The sequence below is a fragment of the Choloepus didactylus genome, chromosome 1 (genome assembly GCF_015220235.1).
Source record: "Choloepus didactylus isolate mChoDid1 chromosome 1, mChoDid1.pri, whole genome shotgun sequence".
Lineage (NCBI taxonomy): Eukaryota > Metazoa > Chordata > Mammalia > Pilosa > Megalonychidae > Choloepus > Choloepus didactylus.
The window spans coordinates 7,706,595-7,729,379 of NC_051307.1; the positions used below are offsets into that span (position 1 = coordinate 7,706,595).

At 42.6% G+C, this 22,785-nt stretch overlaps 1 protein-coding gene across 5 annotated transcripts in view; it reads right to left on the reverse strand.

The window, feature by feature from the left end:
• B3GALT5 (beta-1,3-galactosyltransferase 5) overlaps nt 1–19,227 on the reverse strand; it is a 100,383-nt gene extending 81,156 nt beyond the window's left edge. For 2 of the 5 annotated variants that reach the window (XR_005216055.1, XM_037831485.1), the window contains exon 1: nt 19,103–19,186. The gene's annotated coding sequence lies outside the window, so the exon portion shown is untranslated. Of the gene's footprint in view, nt 1–17,058; nt 17,206–19,102 lie in introns of all 5 variants that reach the window. The other 3 variants (XM_037831484.1, XR_005216054.1, XM_037831482.1) reach the window with 3 other exon arrangements.
• Nucleotides 19,228–22,785: the final 3,558 nt, after the last annotated feature.

Sequence of the window (22,785 nt, forward strand, 5' to 3'; positions counted from 1 at the left end):
GGTCCCTTGCATTTGCCATCCTCTTTTGTATTTACCCAGTCATACAAAGGGCTGCCAATCTGGGCAATCTGTCAAATTGCTGGGTCTGTGCTAATTTAGACTCCACAGAAGGCCCCAGTTATTAGCCATACGCATAGACATTCAGACTTGAAGACATAAAAGGCATATTTCACATAGACCATGTATAGGACAAAAGGGGTGGGCAATCAATAGATAAACATAAGAAATGACTGTCCCATTGGATTTATCTTACTCTTGAAGAAAAGGGGGTTCCCATAGCACAAATTGTCCAGACGGTAATGAATTTCTCTCTTTTCATGAACAATGATAATGGCACTGGATCTTATTTAAGCACTATCCCAGCCAAGCTCTGCAATCAGACCCTTTGTTATGATCAAAAGAAACAGGCAAATGGTGTTCTCTCAACAATGATTTGATAATCAAACAGGATTCTGATGATGATGTACTTGACACTGATGATTTCAATCTAAATGAAACAGTCTTTTCTACCATTGGAGACTTCTCAGGACATTGGAAAGCCAATTGCATCCTTGTCTATAATTCTGACAGTCATATTATCTATCTAGACCAATTCTCAGGACTCACTTGGACACAATAGCACTTCACTACGTATTTCCATTCCTACAGCTTATTTTTTTTTTTAATTTATTTATCAAAAAATTAAAAAAAAAATTCAAACAAAATAAAACCCAGGAATAAGAAAAACAAATAACCTAAAATAACTACATGGCTTCCAACATGTTCCCACCCCACAGCCTATCAGATCAACTACCCCACAATATTTCCGTTGCTCATTCTCCACTCCCACCATTTTACAGACTTCACCTGGAAAGATGCAAACTCCTCCATAATGAGAGGTTGAGAGATGCATGATCAAAACTGCTCGATTATGGGCAGCACTTTAAACACAGTCTGGATGGCACAGGCTCTTTCTTCCTAGGTGAAAAAAATGCCTGCAGAGTCTCACCACCAGCCGGGAGTGGGACTTGCATGGCAGCAGCCTTACTCTCCGGCCTGGAGAAGAGGAACCAGTCAGAAACAAAAAATGTGGCCAACCCGGGATCTTTTGTTCATCAACTCAAAAACCACTTTAGACCCCAGTGGAACACTGTGGAAGACAACCCATTAATTGAAAGACCTGATAAGGGCCAGGACTTTCTGAGAAGTGTATTTTGGTTTCATGGAATTCTTCAACTTGAAAAAACCACCTGAAACATGTCAGAAACTATTGAGGACACTTTTAATGATATCATCAAGGCATCTGAGAACTTACAACTCAAAGTAGAAGGCTGATATCACCCTACAAAACTGTAGGGCACTCGTTATCCTCAAGGCTCCACAAGGAGGAGCATGTACCCTCTTAGGAGAGCAATGCTGCCTTCATGTAAATCAATCTGGCAAAATTGAACACAACATTAAAGATGTCAAAGAAAAGATTCAGATACTGCAAGAATTAGGGACTTCCTGGGCTTGGGATTTATTTAGCTGGCTGAATCTTGGATCTTGAGGAGACTATGTTTGGAGAATATTCCCAACATTGTCAGTCTTTTTCCTTCTTATAATTATAACAGTATCCTTATTCACTGTTTAATTTCCAGAATAATGGCTATAGTTCAACAATCACTCACTTCCACATCCTGCTAGTAAATCAGGCTTTAATCTCAAAGCCTATGCTTATAATGCCCTACAGGACAAAACTTCTGATAACTACTTTCACCTTCCCCAAAATACTGCTGTCCCCAAGTAATACTCTTCTCGTGTCTTTCAGAAACCTTGTTGCTGACTTTTGGTGGAATCTATTTTCCCAGTGTTGCCTCAATTGGCCATAACCCCTCCTCCATGGGACATGACACTGTCCCTACCACTGTGGCCATCACAAAATCAATCTTCGTCAGCAATGCTGTCTACGGAAGACCTTGATGAAACGGGGAAAGGAACTCTAAATTGACCTTCAGGCCCTGGGTTACGAAATGGCTCCCAGCAGAGGAGGCACACAAAGACACTCTTTGCTGGTTGACGCCATCAGACCTCAGGAACACGCAGCTTGGAACAAGACTTTCAGGAAATAGGACAAGAAAAAGAGGCCTAAGCTCTTGCCAATCAATTTCGGACAAGCTTCCTTCTGCCATGCTCCAACAGGCCTCTAGAACAGAAATCACCTAACAATCGCCATCCCCCCTCCCCCTTTTCTTTGGACTATGAATTCCCAGTGCTACGTCCAAACCCTCTGGAACACCTGCTTTTACTTGATGTTGCTCAACTCGCAAATTATCTCTCTTCATTCCAATTGCAGCAGCAGTTCTTTTGACAGACCGTTTTCCTATCAAAGCCAAAACTGGCAATTTGCCCAAAGAAATTTATTGAAAGTATATATTCTATTTTAATTAGAAAAAAGGAACAAAACAACATATCAGTTGGATACACAAGAACTCAAATTTGCACTAAAATAAGTGACTCGTAAACACCAGCTTCAAATCCTCCTTATATTTATTTTTAAACCAGCATTGCTCAAATTATATATGTTTTTCAGAATATCAACAAGGAAAATAAAACTTAAGTCACATGTTTGGGCCTCACAGCTGGAAGTAACAGAGCCAAGATTCAGACCCAAGCAGGGTTGATACACCCATTCACTAATCTGGATAACCAGATGGTAATTGTTTTTCAGTATGTCCCTTCAAAAAGTGTATATTTTTTCATGGCTCTTTCATTCACTTTGTTATTATGTAAAATCAACATTTGTAGAATTCAGTGCCTCTGGTATTCTATCCAAGATTGAAGAATTTGACCTTTCACCAATTTCTATGAATTGCATTATTTTGAAGATAAAATCACAAATGTCACTTCCTCTTTAAAACGTTTGTTGCCTCCCAGAAATTAATCATGGGAGATATCTGTGATAACTCTACATCAGTTAATTTACCCAATTAATGAACATTTATGGAGCACTTATTAAGCACAGAGGAAAAAGGAAAATTAGAAAAAGACCTGGCCCTCTAGTGTTTGCAGAGGACACGGAATACGCACAAACATCATACAAAACTGGCAGGAGAGGGTATTACAATAGAAGCACGCACTAGGTGCTGAGAGGGCCTAGAATATTCTAGACCACTCTAAAACAGTCTGTGATTTTAGTTTGATTGATAAAGCCCCACAGTCCCTGCTTACATCTACGCAGGATAACCACTTGACATGATCCCATTAGGTCCACTGTACACGGTGGCCTTTGTGGTTTTGTCTTCAAAATAATGCAATTCATAGACATTGATGAAAGGTCAAATTCTTCCATCTTTGAAGTGAAGCTGACACAGACATGTATGAGCTGAGGAGAGACAAGACGATTTAATAAGGTCAAACGTCCTCAGCAATGCATCCTCACAGTGCATTACTGTGCTGTAGGAAAGTCCCTGCTGAAATGCAGAGGTGATCTGGTTAGAAGCTGCTTGGACACAGAGGGAAATGAATAGGTAAGAGGAAGACAACATCTACGAACAGAACAATGAAGAGCAAAGAACTGAATTTTGAAAACAAGAGGCAGGAGGAAAAAAATCGAGGGAAACCAGGATCAATCATATGTATAAGAAGAAAACCAGATTAATATCCCAATAACAGCTAACATGAATAAACAATTTCTATGTAGCAGACACTGCTCTAAGCAACTTGCATGGGATTACCCACTGAGTCCTCACAACATAGGCAGGTGGTGCCAATCTCCTCTCTCACTGATGAGAAGACGTGGGAAGTAACTTGTCTGCATCCTCAAGTGACCCTGAGGTCAATGACAGCACCTACGGGCAGCAAATGCACCCCAGGGTCTGCACCCCCAAAACCCCACAGTGCACTCCCCTTTTGGGTGCCTTGGAGAAGCGTCGCTGGGACCAAAGGGGCCTCAGGAAGGATGCTGTCACCAGTGGCAAGCCTACAGGAAATTTCCACAATGCAGCTTCAGCAGTCTCTGTGGCTGGAAATCAGAGAGCAGCCTTTGGGAAGGACAAGGCAGGTGCTAGTGGGAGAAACAGCTGACAACACAGGGCCTGAAAAGTCAACAGGGACAGAGCTGGATGGTCAGGCTGAGGACAGGTCAGACTAGGACAGTGATGAATGATGACCGATGGAAAGCCGCGACGTGGAGAGGAAAGGAGGTAAGAAATGATGGCCAGCCAATGTCTGAGAAAGTCTAGGACAATACAGGATCAGTTCTGTTAAGAATTGGACATTCACTGAATGGTAAACATTGCAGGTGAAATTTAAGTATATTATAGCCCAATAAAACTATTAATATAAAAGAAGGAAGGAGGAAGGATGGAAGGAAGGAAGGAAGGAAAGAAAGAGGGAGGGAGGGAGGGAGGGAAGGAAGGAATGAAGGAAGGAAGGAAGAATGGAGGGAGAGAGGGAGGGAGGAAGGGAAGGAAGGAAGGAAGGAGGGAGGGAAAGAGGGCAGGAAAGAAGGGGGAAATGGGGGAAGAAGGACAAAGAAAAGAATCCGAGGTTGAGGGGAAACCGAGCGAGGCGCTGAGGGAATGTGGAAGTGGAGGGCAGGAGTTCCCCGACTGTGACTCCCGGGCATCAAGCCTGTGTGTGTGTTTTGGGGGCAGTGAAGGGGGTGGGACGGGGCAGGGAGGACTGCTCCACTGTCAAACAACTCGGGGAATCACTGGATTAAGCAATTAAACAGGATTCTTTATTGCAGGGCTTTTTGGAAACTTTATAAAGTTAACATGCAAAGTGAAGGAAGATTCGAATGCAGGGTTTAGCAAATTTATCTGATCTTAGAGCAGTTATGTCAGGAACCCACCCCACAGACTAACAAGGAAAGCAAGCAGAGATAAAAGCTTTACTGAGTAAAATATGTAGAGAGCTGAGTTGAGAACCCAAGCAAAGTGACTCAGCAGGAAGCTTAGGGCCACCAGCAATATGAACATGAATAGCTAGGAACTGACCAGGCATGAAAAATGCTTTTCTCACATCTTAACTCTTATTAAATTTCCTACATGAAGTCTGGCATTATTAGCTTTCATTAACCTGAAAAACGTCCTCCATTTCACCTGATGAAATAACAAACTAAGTCACTCTGTGTTCTAGTTTGCTAGTGCTGCTGGAATGCAAAACACCAGAAACGGATTGGCTTTTATAAAGGGGGTTTATTTGGTTACAGAGTTACAGTCTTAAGGCCATAAAGTGTCCAAGGTAGCACATCAGCAATCAGGTACCTTCACTGGAGGATGGCCAATGGTGTCCAGAAAACCTCTGTTAGCTGGGAAGGCATGTGGCTGGCGTCTGCTCCAAAGTTCTGGTTTCAAAATGGCTTTCTCCCAGGACGTTCCTCACTAGGCTGCAGTTCCTCAAAAATGTCACTCTTAGTTGCACTTGGGGTATTTGTCCTCTCTCAGCTTCTCCAGAGCAAAAGTCTGCTTTCAACAGCCGTCTGCAAAATGTCTCTCATCTGCAGCTCCTGTGCTTTCTTCAAGTGTCTCTCTTGGCTGTAGCTCCTCTTCAAAACATCACTCACAGCTGCACTGAGTTCCCTCTGTCCGTCAGCTCATTTATATGGCTCCACTGATCAAGTTAGACCCACCCCGAATGGGCAGAGCAACACCTCCATGGAAATTATCCAATCAGAGTCATCACCCACAGCTGGGTGGGGCACATTCCAAAGAAACACTCAAAGAATTACAATCTAATCAACACTGATAATATCTGCCCACACAAGTTTACATCAAAGATAATGGCATTTGGGGGGCACAATATATTCAAACTGGCACACTCTGCTTCCCTATGTAGCAGTTATTTCAGATGAGAAAGAGCTTCAAGCAGTCAGGAGTAAAGAGTACATGGCAAAAGTCACACACACACGCACACACACACAACACTGAAAAAGTCTGTGTGATATTAGACATGAGTGCTACACCGAAGTGCAGATCTATTAAAGAAAAATCCAGAGAAAATTAGTTATTTTGCATGTAGTTTTGTTATCTTACATGCAAATGATTTTCTCACACATGAGGAGGGCAGCTGGGAAACTGAGTCTGAAAGCAGAAGCAAATACAGGATTTACAGAAGAGGGGGAATGGGGAGGAAAACTGCAGTCTTGGAATAGTGACTCTTATTTGCACATTTTTTTGGTGTAAACTGATTAGCTAATAACTGGCAAAGAGGTATTTTGAGCATTTTGACCTGAGAAGGCCAAGGATATTCAAAAACAAAAGAAAACAAAGCAAAAAACAATTTCAGTTATTTATGGGCTCTCCCCCAAACTTTGAGAGCTCAGCTGTGACAGGTCACATCTATGGAAGTTTAACTGCTGTCTTTCCATCAACACCTCCATCTTCATGAGGCCAGCTATCCACCACTTGCCTCAATCCAATTTCTCAATTCCTTCATTCAAACCCAATTGCAAGAGGCACGTGTTTCTCTCCAAAGATGCCAAACATCTGGGCAATGTGCCAGACTTCACACAAAATGGGGACACAGAACTCCCACTCTGACTAACTGCCGATGGGTGGAATTAGTAACTATTATGGCTCAAATCACAGAAGGACACTGAGGCATTTGTTTCTCCACTTTGCCAACTCTAGTGAAAAAATAAGTAAAGACTGGCCAAAGATATACAAGCAGCATTCAAACAAAGTGATACAACTCTCAGCATACTCCTTAGAAACTGGTGGCAAGGAAAAAACATTGATGGCACCAGAATTTTACATGTACCTTTTATGGGGGAGGTGAAAGCAAGGAAAAGGTGAACAACTAAAATTCATAAAATTCTCATGAATAATCTCCCTTCCCAAGTTGGAGAATAGTGAACCAATCCTCTAGAGCAAAGTGATCTAAAACCTCCATGTTTCCAGTCCACTTTTCACGGACAAAAGGAAAGCCCAAACTAGAGAGAGACTCATGAGCTTCCCTCAAAGATAATTATCTCCAAGAAACACCAGGATTTATCAGCAAGACAAAGGACACAGAGTAGATAAGTTGAGGGTCAACTCACTCTGATAACAGTTTCTGAAGAAAAGAATGGATAGATAGCAGATCAGAAATATGTGAAGAAAGATCAGCTGAGAATTTTCCAGAATAGAAGTCCTCAAATCAAAACTGTACTCTAGGTACCCAGCATGATAGAAAAAGATAAATCCACCTCCGAACACATCATGATAAAACTGAGGAATGGCAAGGATTAGGAGAAAGTCTTAAAAGCTATCAGAGAGAGGCAAATTATCTTCAAAAGACTGACAACTAGACTGACAGCAATTTCTCATGAATTTCTCATGAATTTCTTTTAGCCAGAAGACAATGGAGTGACATCCAATGCTAGAAGGAAATAATTGCCAATCAAAATTTTATACCCAGTTAAACTAAAACACAAAAGTAAAGCCATTATTAAGCCATTTCAGATGAACAAATAGTAAAAAGGGGGGGAAATGAGGATAGCAATGAAATAGAGACAAAACTGAAGAAAATATCAACAAATTCAAAATTGTTTTTTTTTAAAAAACTAATGAAATACAGCTGAGCAAAGTTTAACAAGAAAAGAGAAAAGAAGCATGAATAAGCAATATTAAAAAGGAAAAGTGCCCACAACCACAGAGAAGGAGTTTAAAAATTCCTAAGGGAGTATTATGAACATCTTATGCCAATAAATTTCAAAATTTGATGAAATAACTTTGTAGCAAAGCACACATTAACAAAGTTCACTGAAAAAGAAACAGGAGTCAAATAAACAAATAACAATTAAAGACATTGAATCTGTAATCAAAAGTACTCCTGCATCCACCTTAAAAGACAACAACCCAGGTAGATTTAGAGGTGAGCCTTACAAACTTTAAAATAACAACAACAAAATCCCTCTTTTGTACAAGCTGTTTCAGAGAATGGAAAAATACTTAACTTCAGACAAGAATAGCAAAAGAAAAGAAAATTATCAAAAGTTACTTTTTTGAACATGAACATAAAGTTTCTAAATAAAACATCATAAAGTCTATCAATATACTACATCAGTAAATTAAAGGAGGAAAACAAATAAATGATTTTCTCAAAAGATGCACACACAGAAAAGGACTAAGTAAAATTCAGCAATAATTTATATTAAAGGGAACTGCCTTAATTTGGGAAAAGGTACTGTTCCAGTTTGCTAATGCTGCCATTAAGCAAAATACCAGAAATGGATTGGCTTTTATAAAGGGGGGTTATTTGGTTACACAGTTACAGTGTCAAGGCCATAAAGTGTCCAAGGTGAAGGGGTACCTTCACTGGAGGATGGCCAATAGCGTTCGGAAAACCTCTGTTAGCTGGCAAGGCACGTGGCTGGCGTCTGCTCTAGAGTTCTGGTTTCAAAATGGCTTTCTCCTAGGCTACAGCTTCTCAGGGCAAACTCTGGGCTAGTACCTCTAAAGCGTCAGCAAAACTCTGCTTTCAACAGCTGTCTTCAAGATGTCTCTGTAAGTTGCAGCTCCTCTCTCAGCCTCTGTGCATTCTTCAAAGTGTCCCTCTTGGATGTAGCAAGCTTGTTCCTTCTGTCTGAGCTTATACAGTGCTCTAGTAAACTAAACAAGGCCCATGCTGAATGGGCGGAGCCACACCTCCATGGAAATTATCTAATCAGAGTTGTCACCTACAGTGGGGTGGGTCGCATCTCCATGGAAACACTTAAAAGAATTACAATCTAATCAACACTAATATGCCTGCCCACACAAGACTGCATCAAAGATAATGGCATTTTGGGGGACATAATACATCCAAACCAGCACAGATACCCCGCAAGCACCTAAAGCAAAAGTATCCTTCATAGTGAAACTTAAAAGCATTATCATTAAGGTCAAGATCAAGACAAGGATACCCAATGTCACCTCTTTTACTCAACACTGTACTGGAGGTCCTAGCCAATGCACTAAGACCAGAAAAAAAAATGAAATTTAAGAATTGGAAGTGAAGAAACCAAGCTTTCCTTATTTACTGCCAGCACGATTGTTTTATCAGACCAGGCAGGTTAGGTTATGCCACACCAAAATCTCAGCATCTTAACATTATAGAAGTTTGTTTCACATGGGCAAAGTCTACCACTGACCCAGGCTACTCTTCAATGAGCTGTCCTTGGTTTATTATTTTTTGCCATTTCTATCTTATAGCATATACATATCAACCTGTGCTTACACAAGCAGAGCAAAAGAGAGCTGCAAAATCAAGCCCCAGCAATTAAATGTCTCAGCAAACATCACTTCAGGTCCTATTTATTTGGCAAGAAAAAGTCACATGGCCTTGTCTAATTTAAAGAGGCTGGGGAAATAAAATTCTCCCACATGCTAGGAAGGCACAAATAACCAAAATGTCTAATACAATTATCTCTACAAAACATTCAATACAATCTATATAGAAACTACTAGAACCAATAATAAAGTTTATCACATTTATTAAACTTCTGTGGTATTCTTACAAAATGTATAACCTCAGCCTACTCACAAGAAAACATTAGACAAATTCAAACTCAGGGACAGTCTATATAATAACTGCCTTGGACTCTTTCAAAATGTCATATTCAAGGAAGACAAAGAAAGACTGAGAAATTATCACAGATTGAAGGAGAATATGGAGACATAACTAAATGCAATATGGGATTCTAGCTTGGGTTCTGGATCTGAAAAGGAATATTAGAAGGAAAACTGGCAAAATTCAAATAAAGTCTCTGAACTAATCAAGAGCATTGTATCAATGTTAATTTCCTGATCTCAATAATTGAACTATGCCTATGGAACATGTTAACATTAGGGAAAGCTGGATGAAAGGTATAGGAACTCTCCCTGCAATTTTTGCTACTTTTCTGTAAATCTAGAATTATTTCAAAATAAGTTTTTAAAAGCAGCAACAAAATAATTAACAAAAATCTAATTCACAAGATCATCAAAACTGGAAGCAAGGCGTCAAGAGCTAAAACTAAAAAAAAAATGTGTAAGACAGCTATATTGCAACACATTATTGAAAAGCATTCAATAAATAACATAATAAATAACAAATATAAGAAATATAAAGGACCTGAAATATGTATAGATATACCATGTTCATGGAGAAAGATCTCATTTCTCCCCAGAGCTGAAAGACCTGCCTGGAAGAATGCCTAAAAAGAACAAGGTGGGGAAACTCACCTTACCAGAGTAAGAGTTATTAAAAGACACAGCAATTAAGGCAAAGTGGTGTTTGGACAGCACCAGACAAAATACACCAATGACCAAACAATAGAGAGCCCAGAAACAGGACTGCACATTTTTTAATTGGAACTTGACAACTGAGACTAACACTGATATACAGAACAAAAGGCCAAAAATAGCAAAATATGTTAGTTAGAAAGAAAAAACAAGGTGGGGAAACTTGCTATATATATCAAGACTTATTATTAAGGCCATACAATTAAGTCAATGAGATAATTTGTGAGGTTTAGACAATTAGACCAATAAAATAGAATACACAAACCAGAAACAGATCTATATATATATGACAGAAATGGAATTACATATCACCAAGGAAAGGACTGATCATTGAATTAATGATATGGGACTACTGACTATTCATATGGAAAGTTAAATTTCAAGCCCTAACACACAACATACCCAAAGATAAAACCTTAGATGTGAAAAGCAAAACTTGATTTTTATAAGAAAATATATGATAATATATTTAAAATTTCTTAGAGAAAAAAAGTACAAACTATAAATGAGAAAATGGTAAAATTGGCTAATTTTTAATGTTTATTCAGTAAAATGTACCTTTAAAAAGATAAATATACAAACCACAGAATAGAAATAGATATTTACAATGTATACAACTGAAATAAAGGATTAGTATCTAGAATTTCTAATAAAACTTCTACAAATCAGTAAGACAAAGGTACCCAAATGAAAAAATGAGCCAAAGATATGAACAGGCAGTTCACAGACGAGAAAACCCAAATGTGCTTGTTTGGATATATTATGTCCTGCCAAAAGCGCAATCTTGTGGGGGGAGACATTTTAGTGTTGATTAGATTGGAATCCTTTCATTAAGTGTTTCCATGGAGATGTGACTCAATCACTGTGGGTGAAAACAGTTGATTAAATTACTTGCATGGAGATATGGACCCCACCCATTCAGGGTGGGTCTTGATTTAATTACTAGAGCCCTATAAAAGAGCTCACAAACAGAAGGACCTTGGAGCAGCTGAGAGTGACATTTTGGAGAGCAGCTGAAAGCAGACATTTTGGAGTGACACTTTGGAGACGGCTGCTGAAAGCAGACTTTTGCTGACACTTTGGAGATGCTAACCCAGAGTCTGCCCCAAGAAGCTAAGCCTAGAGACATTTTGGAGAATACTATTTTGAAATGCAACCTGGGAGCAAGCAGATGCCAGCCACGTGCCTGTGCCTTCCCAGATGACAGAGGTTTTCCAGATGCCAATGGCCTTTCTCCAGTGAAGGTATAATCATGTTTATCCCTTGGTTTGGACACTTTTATGTCTGTAGAACTATAAATTTGTAACAAATAAAACCCCTTTATAAAAGCCAATCCATTTGTCACATTTTGCATAATGGCAGCATTAGGAAACCAGAACACCAAATAACTCAGACATATATGAAAAGATGATTGGCTTTATTAGAATTAGGCAAATGAACCTTGAAACAGTAAGATACTATTTCACAACCACCATATTAACAAAAAATGTAAAAGTCCAGTAGTTTTAAGGGTTGATAAGGATGTGGAGAACCAGGAATTGAGTTCCTGAGTTACACAGTGAGTGAGGTATAAATTTGTGTGACCACCTTGGAAAGCATTATTTGGTATTTTGGAAAGTTGAAGATACACGTGCATCCTAACCAATCATTCTTTTCTAGGTAAATACTCTAAAAAATACACCTGTGTGCAAAAGGAAATATTTACAAGAACGTTTATTACAGCATTTTTGTATCAAAAATGAAAACCACCTAAATATCCATGAACAAAAGAAGAGTTGAATCACTTGTAGCATAATCCTTCAACTGAATTTTGTATAGCAGTGAACATGAATGAACTAGTGGTACATATCTCAACATGGATAAATTACAGAAACCCATGGAGTGGAAAAGAGTTGCAGAATGAAAAGACGGTATAAAAGCTTGAAAATGCAACTTTTAATAAAACTACAGGAAAACAAGTTTGAAGACTAAATCCATCAATCATAATTACACAGATTCCCTCTCCCACAGGCAACAGAAAAGCAGATAGAACAGGATGCCCTGTACACAACTGAAGCTCTGGAGAGAAAATAAATTTCACATAAAGAGAGAAGCAATCAAGGATAATTCAAATTATTTCTGAAGGTACAACCTTCATAATTTACAACCCTTGTTAAATTATGCTTGATATAAGAAAAGACATGGCAGGGTAATTGTGCATAAATACTACTGGAAAGAAGGAAAAAGGAAGAGGGATGGAAATGTGCAAAAGACAGTGAAGAAGCCAGTCTGGAAGAAAATACATTTCCAGAAATGCACCGAAAATTTTCACAATAAAGATTTACTGCTGCAAGAAATTAAGGAGAACATGAAATAAGCAAAACGAGAGGGAATGAGATGACAAGGAGACAATGAGATTTCAAAAGAACTTGCAGCATTCAGGAAACACATTGTAGCCAAAACCCCTCCATGAAACCAATAAATAAATTAGAAACGGTAAGAAATGGAAGAAGAGAGAGCTGTAAACTGAAACAGTAACATCAAGAAATGGCTTCAGGTAATTATAGAGAATCAGAGGTTTAAAAACAACAAATTAAACAGGTTCCTCTGCCATTAGCCATCTCATTCCAAAAATTCTGTTGTTGCTGAAAGCAGTTTTGGCACACCTTTTTGGCAATTATTTTAAAACCAAGTTACTTTTTTAAAACTAAATAAAGGGAGAGAGGAACCTAAGATGAGACAGGGCAAAAAAACACCTCCATGAAAAATACTAGATAAAAACCAGAAAGTGTCCCAGAATACCACTTTCAGCAATGCACCAGCTGGACACGGGCTGCTAAAACCACAGGGACCGTGCACTTGGTGAAACCGGGAGTCTGCATTCTGAAACGAGTGAGTAAGCCGGCTGAAAGTCCCACAGCCACGCTGCAGTGTGGGGAAACCGGGGGTTGGCATTTGAAGATGGACTAGTTCTTTAAAAAAAAAAAAAAAAAAACCAGGAGCAGCTGCAGTTATGACGGTGAGAACCACACAATGAAGCACGGCAGAAGCAGGCTGTGCCAACCTCTCAGTGTCTGGCATAGAGGATAGACCGCTGCTGATTCCCTCAGGGCCAGGGAGTCAGAGGGGGGAGCCAAAAGGAGAAAGAAACCGTGCTGCTTGCAGCAGGCTCCCCCGCAGGCTGGAGACACTCCTGCCTGGGGCCGTACCCACAGCCCAGAGCCGCACCAGGAAACCCAGCGTGACGGGGAGTGTATCCCATGGCACCACACACACGCCACAATATCGGCCATGGACAGTGGCCTTGGGTGCATACACAGCTAGCTGTCCCAGAGCTGGGAAGGTGGAGCTGTGCAAAAACGGGGCAGGTTGAGACACCCCATTCAGCCATCTTTGCATCAGGCTGGGAGCGCCCCTGCACAGCACGGCGGCCTGGGGCTTCCCTTGAGGGACGGTGCACACTTGTGACGTAGCACAGCCTTCCCTCAGCAGAGGTCCTGGAAGATCACAGCTGAGAAAGGGGCTTGCTCGGAAAACCCAGGGATGCTACGTCAGTGCCGGCGACTTGTGGGTCAGTGGCAGAGAAAATCTGGGGCAAAACTGAAATGAAGGCTTAGACTCTTGCAACAGCCTTGAATCTCCAGGAACACCCGGGAGGTCTGAATATTAAAGCTGCCCTGCCTCCCTAACCACCCAGACACACGCCCCACATTCAGGGCAGATAGCACCAAAAACACACCCAAACTGAGTTCACCAATTGGACCCCACAAGAACCATTTCCCCACATACCACAAAGACAAAGTTGTGGAGAACTGACTTGAGGGGAATAGGTGACTCGCAGACGCCATCTTCTGGTTAGTTAGAGAAAGTGTATGCCACCAAGTTGTAGTTCTGAAAAATTAGACTGGTATTTTTTACAACTTGAGAGAACCCTATTAAGCAAAGCAAATGCCAAGAGGCCAAAAACAACAGAAAATCTTAAAGCATATTGATAAAACCAGACGATATGGAGAACCCAATCCCAAACACTGAAATCAAAATATCAGAAGAGACACAGTACTTGGCGCAATTAATCAAAGGACTACAATCAAAGAATGAAAGCATGGCACAGGATATAAAGGATATGAAGAGGAACATGGCAGAGGTTATAAAGGACATAAAGAAGACCCTAGAAGAGCATAAAGAAGAAATTGCAAGAGTAAATAAAAAAATAGAAGATCTTATGGAAATAAAAGAAACTGCTGGTCAAATTAAAAAAGACTCTGGATATTCATAATACAAGATTAGAGGAAGGTGAACAACAATTCAGTGTCCTTGAGGACCACAAAACAGAAAATGGAAGAACAAAAGGAAGAATGGAGAAAAAAATTGAAAAAATCGAAACGGATCTCAGGAATACAACAGATAAAACAAAACGTCCAAATTTAAGACTCATTGGTGTCCCAGAAGGGGAAGAGAAGGGTAAAGGTCTAGAAAGAGTATTCAAAGAAATTGTTGGGGAAAGCTTCCCAAACATTCTACACAATATAAATACACAAAGCATAAATGCCCAGCGAACTCCAAATAGAATAAATCCAAATAAACCCACTCCAAGACATATTCTGATCAGGCTGTCAAATACCGAAGAGAAGGAGCAAGTTCTGAAAGCAGCAAACGAAAAGCAATTCACCACATACAAAGGAAACAAGATAAGACTAAGTAGTGACTACTCAGCGGCCACCATGGAGGTGAGAAGGCAGTGGCATGACATATTTAAAATTCTGAGAGAGAAAAATTTCCAACCAAGAATACTTTATCCAACAAAACTCTCCTTCAAATTTGAGGGAGAGCTTAAATTTTTCACAGACAAACAGATGCTGAGAGACTTTGCCAATAAAAGACCTGCCCTACTTCAGATACTAAAGGGAGCCCTATCAACAGAGAAACAAAGAAAGGAGAGATATAGAGAATTTTAACAGACGTATACAGAACATTACATCCCAAATCACCAGGACACACATTTTTATCTAGTGATCAGGGATCTTTCTCCAGAATAGACCATATGCTGGGACATAAAACAAGCCTCAATAAATTTAAAAAAAAAAAAAACAAAAAACAGAAAACAATTGAATATATTCAAAGCACATTCTCTGACCACAATGGAATACAAATAGAAGTCAATAATTTTTGAATTGTAACTCCACTATTTACTTCCTACATGATATAAAATACAAGAACTCTAAAGACAAATCAGTGGTTTTGGACTCAATGTAAAATATGTAATTTTTGACAAGAACTATATAAAGGTGGGGGAATGGAGGAGTACTGGAACATAGTTTACATGTCCTATTGAAGTTAAGTTGGTATCAAAGAAAAACAAGATTGTTATGGATTTAAGAGGTTAATTTTAAGCCCCACAGTAAACACAAAGAAATTATCAGAGAATATGACCATAGAGATGCAAAGTAGAGTATGGGTTACGAGAAGTGGGGGAAGGGGCAATGGGGAGTTAAGAAATAAGTGTAGGGTTGCTGTTTGAGGTAAAGGGAAATTTCTAGTAATGGATGGTGGGAAGGTGATAGATAGCATTACAACCTTCTAAATGTGATTAATCCCACTAATGGAATGCTACGGAGGGGGTGGAATGGGAAGATTTAGGCTGTATACATGTTCCCCCAATTGAAAAAACAAAAAAGTCTAAATAGATGACAATTGAATGCCAAGGAGGATCCTAGATGGGATCTGAGGATGGAGGACAGGAGGCTCAAAGGGACACAGTTGAGACATAAGAAGAAGAAGAAGAAAAAAGGAAATATAGAATATAAACTTTATATCAATGTTGAATTTCTTGAACTTCTTAGCTGCACTTAAGGAGATTGCATAAAACAATGTTCTTGTTCATGGGAATCATATATGTGAATTATATTGTTTGTTCAAGGATATGTGCAGCTAGCTCTCATATGTTCAGAAAACAGAGCAATAGATGATGGATGATAGGGAGCGAAGGAGGGAGGGAGGGAGGGAGGAAAAGAGAAATGGCGGTGTGACAGCATGTTAAAGTTGGTGGATCGGGGTATCGGGGGGGGGGTCGGGGTATGCTGGAGTTCTGTGTATGGGGTTTGTATTGTTTTTGCAACTGTTCCTATAACTTTGAATTTATTTCAAAATAAAATTTTAAAAAAAAGTTAAATATAGGATACCCAGTTTTGTTTCTTTATTTTCAGACCTCATTCTTTGATCCAAACAGTGTTACCCAGACCAGAAAAGTATTTGACAAATACTAGGCAACTAATAATAATATCAACTATAACTTAGGGAGCACATATTGTATTCCTGGCCTTGCAATCCTTATGTATATTGAGCCATGCAATCCTTATAACTACGGTCTATGAAGTAAGTACTATTATTATTCTCAATTTCAACAGAGGAAACTGAGGCACAGAGAAATTAAGTAATTTGCCCAAGGTTGCCCCGTGTGTAGGTGACAGAGCTGGGACTTCAACCCAGGCAACCTGGCTCCAGAGTTGAATGATCAGAAATTTTATTGACTCATCTTGGTTCTAAAGTGACTTTTGGCTTTGTTCCCTACTTAGGATATGGGACAATGCTCAGAGATTAGATAACAATTCTGGACAATTTATTTTTCCAAGGAGTCTCATTGCAGGAAACTTAGATCTCCTAATTCTGATTTTCCATTGAAGGCACCTTAGTTGACAGCATCACCCAGTCACTTTGCCTCTCCACACACAGGCTCGGGTAACGGTCACTTCCCCCGTCAGGCCAGAGGGCTAGGGCTTAGAACCAGGAGGTCTGGGAGGAGCCCTGGAGAGGGAAGTAACGGCAAGCAGAGGAGAAAAGTCAACCCAGTGGCCCATGGGAGGTTACAGACCTGGGTTTTTACCCAAGGGCACCAGTCTGTAGGGTTTGGGAATAAGGTTGCTGGCAATGGTCAGAGTCAGAGTCAGAGTCAGTGGGGCAGGGGCACGCTGGTTCAAGATCCATCGGGTTCAAGGCAGAAAAGCATCCCAGCCAGCATCTGTTAAGAATTGGGAGACAAGGGTCTCATTCCTGGTTCTGGGCTGACGAGGGCTAAGCACATTTTCAAGACCAGTGGAACCAGAATTCAGGGCCAGGATCTAGTCCTGGTAAAAAACCAAGGAGGAATTTGATCAGAAGCCCAGTGAAATGGACAAGCATCCACCGGCTCCCATGGAGTCCCAGTACATGGGCTCAGAGCCCAGTGCCAACCCCAGGCCCTGGAAGGATCGGATGAGCCCGTGACACCCTTACAGGATTGACCCAAACTGGCCAGAGTCCACAGTTCTCCAGTGCCTGGGTCAAGCAGGACCGAGGAACGACAGGCACAGCTCTAGCGTCCCCTGCTGAAGGGATGACGATTATCACCCAGGCAAGCAGGCCAGATAAAAAGAGGGGTACGCAGGATCTCACAAAATCCGACACAAGAGTCAGGCTTCGTTTATTCCAAGGACCTACTTAGAAATCCTACAGAAGAAAGGGTGGCCGTGGCTGCAAGACCCTTTGCAAAGACAACTTTGTCAAGTTTTTGAGGCAACAGCTTAGTGAAATATCTTCACTTTCTGAGATGCATTTCCAGGAACAACGAACCTCACTTCGAGATCCTCCATGCATCCACGATATTATGATCATTTCAGAATTTACCTTAACAAAGGAGCTATAAAAGATGAACTGACTTGAAAAGAGAAGAAAAGTGAAAGGAGATAGAAAACAGGTCTTTATATATAAATGCAGCCATTCTTTAAAAGAAGGATATTGTATGTGCTCTCTCTGAAACAGAAACTGCATGTTACATATACCTGTTTTAAAAAGAAAGCACCATAAAAGATTGGGCATTTACCTGACTATATAATTTCACTGGAATACTTTATTACATGTAAGGATGTGTAGAATCAGCATGCATGTACCCTCAAATGTGACTCTTAATTCCCTACATCTGAAAAACACTCTAAACAACAGCCACTCCCCACCCCCAACACTGGAATCTGACACTTGTCCAGATCTCTATCTTCATTAAATTCTACTCTTCCTAGATCTCAGTGAGCAAGGGCAGAAAAATTAAATGAGGGAGACCTAGGATGAAAGGTGATGTTACTAATATTTACAAGAAGTTGCTATACATAAAGGTTGTTTTTGTTTGTTTGTTTGTTTGCCATAGAACATGGAAAAAAAGGAAAGTGAAAAATAATTTCACAACCTCTGATTACTGAGGTAAAAGGTTTTTTGTAATTGCAAGATGCATTTATCCCCAAAAAGTGAAACAGAAAAAGATGGAAAAAAAAAAAAAATAGTTACTCAAATGCAAACATTTACTGCAGGGATCACACACACCTAAAAGTGCTGGTACGGATGTTGTCCCCAAAAATGTTGATTATAAAACCCTTCTCCCAGAGTCAAAAGTCCTACTGTCATTCCAAGGCTTTGAAAAGATGTCTTTTACACAAACTTGCCTGTCAGCCCCCTCCACAACTCCCACACACTCTTGCAAAGAGATGACTGCGGCAGGGTGTTTAGGAATTGATTTTATTTTTTTAGATCGAGTTATTGTTTAATTGTGAGCCGTTGTCATCAGACGTTAATTCTCAAATTTTACATGTGCATCGTGTCGGCTAGACAACCCAACTTCCTCGTTGCGACTAGCAATAAGGTTTTATAAACACATACACTGTTAAACGAAATTTGATGAAATTTAGCCTCTGTAATCATTTTGCTTTTTCTTTCCCTTTCCTTAATAATAATAATAATAAAAAGACTGCAGCCCGAGGTGCTCCAAAGTGAGCCGCGCTCCCAGGCGACGCGCACACCCACGCTCCGCACTCTCCCGCCGGCTGCCAGACTCGGCCCTCGCCGCGCGCCCAGGAGTCCCAGCCCGCGTGGGCACGTCCCCAGGGGCTTACCGTGCGCCGGGCGTCCCCTCGGCGTGCGGGGGCTGGAACCCGCGGCCAGCTCACAGAGGCACTCGGAGCTGCAGGAGCTGGGGGCTGGCGTCCCCGGGCTCGGAGGCGCTCTGAACAGGCAGGGGATGGTTTTCCCCTTTTGCTCTGCAGTTAGGAGGTGGGAGGAGCAGCGCGGCAGTGCGCACAGGAAATCTGATAGGTAGGGAGGCTCGCGAGGGAGGACCAGCCGCCGCGCCGGGGGTGGGGGCGCCGGGCGCTGGGAGTGGGGCGCCCCAAATCCCCGGCGCGGGTGTGGGGCGTGGAGCGGGTCCACTGCGCGGAAAACCCAAGGAGGAGGCAGGAACTGTCTGCAAATGCTCGGCCTGCGTAGCCCGGGTGTGAAGCGCATCTTTCCCCCGGCACCAGAAAGTCACGAAGATGGAATTTGCTCATAGCCCCTAGGCCGGCCCTTTGAGTTTACTGCCCTGCTCTCCCAGGAGAGGGTCCCGAGGCGAACTTGGAAGACACTTGTCTGTACCGGGACCGCAGCGGGGCCCTGCGCTTCTCAAATCCCAGATGCCTGCAGAATGCACCCCTCGCCCTCTTTTAGAAAAGAGGTGCTAATTTCATAGCAGACGGTCTGGTTAGGAGCTAGGAGCCAAGGTCAAAGAAGGGAAGGGAGGGTTTGAGGGGGCTGTTTAACGTTTAGGACAACCTCATGAAGGAGGTCCTATCAGCATCCCCGTTTTACAGGTGAGGAAACTGAGGCACAGAGAAGTTAAGGGGCTTGTCCTGGGTCTTACCCTGGCCACAAGCAGAGCCCACGTTCAACAGGAAAGCTTCGCAGGCACCTTGGGATGGGTAGGGGAGGAAGGAGAGCGGGAGATAAATAAATTAATACACTTTAATATATTGTTCTAATATAATCATTTTTAATTATAGCTATGATATAATTGCTATGTTTATTATAATGATTAATATAGTGCTAATATAGTACTATACTATAAATATATGTATGTATGTATGTTTTTTTTTTTTAGTTGGGGCATATTATTGACCATGTAAAGCATGCCAGTGCCCAGACCCTGCTCCAAGCCAAGAGAATCAGAATTATTCTTCTTCATTAGTATCTGCAAGTTTCAGAACACCGCCAGCCCTTATTTTCCCACAGTTAGGATGTCATGCTTCTTGCACGTGAAGGAGTAAAGAAGAACTACCCTCCCCCCCAGGAAAAAAAAAAAATATTTGGCGCGAGAGAGTCCAGAGCCTGAAAGACCTACACACATTTCCGTGCAAGGAGGCGGCGGCGGCGAGTGGGCGGAGCGGCGGGGAGGAGCGAGGGAGCGCGGGGAGCGCAGTGGCAGCCGTGCGCGCTGTCACCTGCCGGGTGATTCGCCGCCCCCGCGCAGGCTCTTCTGCAGCCGCGCGTCTCCTGGGGTAACCGAGCGCGCTGGACCCCGCCGCTGAGCTCCATTAGCCGCGCTGAGAGCCGCGGGCAGCCATTAGGTGGGGCAGGCACGGGGCCTGAGGGTGAATTAGGTGAAGTCCGCCCTGCGCGCCCCTGCATCTCGCTCCCGGGTCCTCCGTGCGGTGCCCCCGACGCCCTTTCCAACCCGGCATCTCCATTTGTCAGAGATCTGGTCCGGAAGCGACACATCAGACCTCGGTCAGCCACGCAGAACTTGGCTCAGTTCACAGAGTAGCTTCAGGGAGACTGCAACATCGGGCAGGCGGTTTTGTTTTTTTGCTTTTTTCTATTCAGTTTTATTGAGATATATTTACATACTATACAGTCATCCACGGTGTACAATCAACTGTTCACAGCACCATCAGCAGCTCCCTCACAGGATTAACTGTGCAGATTACGCAGGATGATGGGAGAGCTACACCAGCAGGGCCTTGAGCTCCCCGGTCTGACGCACAAGAACTCATAGCTTGAGGCTCCAATATTGGTCTTTGCCAACCTGCAAGAGGAGTACAGCGATGGTCAGCTCTGTCCTTCACTAGGGCAGGCCTCACCTGTGAGGCATGACGCTGCTCCCACTTGGAGGATCTCTGTCTCCCACTTGCAGAGACAGAGTCACCTTTCCCATTTCCAGCCAGCATCCTGGGAACGTCCTGCACTGTTGGTTTAAGAACCTCGTAAGGCCAGCACCCGTGGCTGGCCGAGAAGGTCCCAGGGACCCCCGTGCAAATTGAGAGAACTGATGAGAGGCTCTTTGAGGCCTGGAAAAAGTTTTCCCAGTGAAGCCACTCTACTAATTAGAATTACTGTGCCTGGAAGCCCTGCCAGGCCCACAGCAGTTTTCTGAAACGTTAAATAAAGCTGGAGCAGGGGGAAGGGTCGTGGGAGCCGAGCTGGGCTCGGAGGACGCGTCTGCTGCCTAGTGTAACCTCTGCAGCAGGGTGGCTCCCCGACCCGGGGCTAGGGGACTTGGCCCTGGGTGGGGGGTCTGCCACTAGCCAAGGGACCCTCGTGAGGCTCACGGCTGCTCCATGAGGAGCCCGCTGCCCACGAAAGCCTGATGCCCCTGGACTGACCCCACCCCCCATAGAGGCGGACTTTGCCGCAGATGGGTGGGGGAAGACTGCAGAGGGTAACTGCAATCCCCACCCCTCGCAGTGGAAGGAGGAAATACGGGCCAGGGCTGGGTGTCTCCCGTGGTTGTAACCTGGTCACTATGGATGGTCCCAGCAAGTATAGGGACCTATTCCCGGCGGCCTCATGTTCCCAGAAAAATGAGGGCATCCACTCTGGGAAGAGGACAGGAAGGCAGAGTGTACACTGGTGAAGAGAGGGGTAGACTGAGGAAGGAGAGCTGCACCCATGGTGCCAGACATCTCTGACAAATGGAACCCTCCACTCCAGCCGCAGGGAGAGGGTCTTGAACAGTGGTACACTTGCAACCACAGGTGTTTTATTTCGGGATTATTCCAGGAGAATGCAATCCTGTGATGCCAGAAAAACCAGCAGGATGCTTAGAAAACAGCCACTGACTTTGAGTTGTTGTGGCAGGAACTGATGCTAAATACTCCGTGCAGGACCAGCCCCCAGGGGTGTGCACCCCTTGACATGTCCAGAGCCTACCATCCCTGGAACTAGATGCTCATCCTGAATCAAGGAGAGACGTTCCAAGCTAGGGAGATGGTGACAAGGTAGAAGTCCAAATTGCATGGATTGCACAGTTGTACAACTTCTCACTCCGTCAGGTTCCATAGCTGCACCAGCCCTGGCTTTCCGCAAAAGCACAGGAAGCACAATGATGGGGTGGTTGTGGGGGTTACTGAAGGCAACTCTCCTGGAACCCTGTGGTTTCCTTTTGGTAGCTCTGATGGATTCTAAGACGTTTGTTGCTTGCTGCCTTGTTTTAATTCCTGCCTTTTCTACTAGGCTGTTGGGGCCATGTCTTAGGCAGCTAACCAGCCCTTGGGGAGACTTGACTTAGCTATTGTTTTCAACCCAGAGCCAAAGACTGCCTGTACTTTTGTGGAATTGCCTTGTATACAATGTTCAAAAGATAGCACAGCTTATGTGATTAGGAAGGAAGGAGAAAGTATAATTCTAAACTAATGGAACAGATTTTTTTTTTAACAACAAACATATCAGCATTTATACATCGGTTTTGTTACATTGTCACATTGGGGGGGGCACACCCTTATGTCAACACTGCCTTCAGAGCCAGTTACCACTCTTTCAAGAAACC